This window comes from Paroedura picta, chromosome 3, assembly GCF_049243985.1.
Source record: "Paroedura picta isolate Pp20150507F chromosome 3, Ppicta_v3.0, whole genome shotgun sequence".
NCBI classification, from domain to species: Eukaryota; Metazoa; Chordata; class Lepidosauria; order Squamata; family Gekkonidae; genus Paroedura; species Paroedura picta.
Window position 1 is genome coordinate 176,990,693 of NC_135371.1, and position 1,927 is coordinate 176,992,619.

Here is a 1,927-nt window from a genome sequence, read left to right on the forward strand (position 1 = left end):
TTGGTACCTGTTTGGGAGCTAACCAGGCATTGGGATGGGGGCCACCGAGGCAGAGGCAGACCCCCAAGGAACGCCCAGGTTGCTCTGCAGAGGCAGGCCAGGGCAAGCCCCCCGCCTTGGTCTCTTGCCTCGACCTAGAGGGGGAAGGGGGGAGCCTGCTGAGGAAAGAGCAAAGGGCAACCTACAATAGGCAAGCCTGACGGAGCTAAAACGGTTCTGCGGGGCCTGCAAAACGGAGCTCTTCCGCCAGGCATTTGGATGAGACCAGGCACAACCAACGACGTCTGGAGGGCCCCAATCCCTCCCTCCCTCCCTCCCTCCCTCCCTCCCAGAACTCCATCAATGCGCTCTGGACCTAATTGCACTGCTGCAATGATCAATTATTAGTATTATTGTTATGGTTATTTACACGTTATGGATTGTTTCATGTATTATGTTTTATGTAAACCTCCCTGAGCTTCCATGGAGGGTGGCAAATACCTAAATAACTAACTATATAAAATTAAATGCCCCCAAAGTGGAGCAAACTGAAAACTAGCACAACATTGCTGAGTGTATTGACGTAGCACTGATGGGCACACAGGACAGGACCCCAGGCCTTCCAGCCCAGAGGGCCAGTGCTCAAGTTAATCTGGCGCTCACGGTCAGAAATCGAAGCGGCCAAGGGCCACCCTCCTGTCCGTGGCTGGAATGAAACTCTCGGTGCTGGCCAAAAAGGACGTGAGAGATGGACTGTGTACGTTTGGGACTTCCCTTAAGTCGTGTACACTTGGGACTCAAACACGACCTGCCACACTTAAAAAAAAAAGATATCACATGTTGGAATGGTTTGTGCGCGTGTGTGTGGTAGTAGACCTCCCACTGGACAGAATGTCTCTGGCCCCCGCAGGTGTGCACATTCACACTGTCCTTGGGATTGTACAGGCAGACCTTCAGGAGGCTCCAAATGTGGATTGACGTTTTTATTTGTAGGTTTTAATCCTGTGTTTGTGCACTGGACAATAAGTATCTTAATCTTCAGTTTGCTGAACCTTCAGGCTGCCACCTGGACCACTGAGGAAGTCGAGGGTTTCCACGCAGAGGCAGGCAGGGCTACTTACTGCTCGAGAGCACCCTCCACCCCCCCCCACCCTTTCAGGCCTGGCCCAAGGGAGGGGGGGGGGTGCCAATGCCCCTCCTCCTCCTGAGCAGAAGAGAACCGCTGTCATATTCCAGCCCACAAAGGGAGGGATTGTCGAGGTGCACCCTTGCAGGTGGGGGGATGTGTGTGTGTGTGTGTGGGGGGGGGGCTTCACGAGGATACGGAGAAACTGGTGGATCCCCTTGTTTGACACACACCCTCTCCCGGAGAAGGCCGTTCAGTCTTCTCCCCTCCTTCCCTCCCTCACACAAGATCATCACCCACGGGGCGGGGCGGGGGGGGGGGGAGAGGTTCCTGTTCTTCCCTCTGCTTCCTCCCAAACCTGAGAGGGCCCAACCACCTCTCCCACCCCTGCAGCCCCCCAGCTAGAGTGGCCTTTTGTCAACACCTCCAAGCAGGAAGAAGGGCTGAGATGGGGAACAAGAGGGGCTTTTGTCAGGGAAATGGCTAGCCTTGGGAGGGGAGCAGGTGAAAGGCACCAGCCGCCCCCACCCCCACCCCCTCCCCTTCATTAGAGGGATAAGGAGCCAAAGCCAGGAGGCCCCGTCCCCTGAGGGGGGGGGAATAGTCTTGCTCCACCCCCCACATGCTAATGCATTTCATAAAAGGGTTTTGTCTGCGGCCATGGGGGAGTGGGGGGGTGGCATATGGCAGGACAGCAGAGACCAGATGCAGGGGACTGAAAGCAGGCCTGAGACAGGACAAGTGGCGCCCCCCCCCAGCCCCACAGAAGCCCTCCAAGTACAATTCCACCCCCCCCCCCTTGGAGGCAACCAGGCAGGCAGA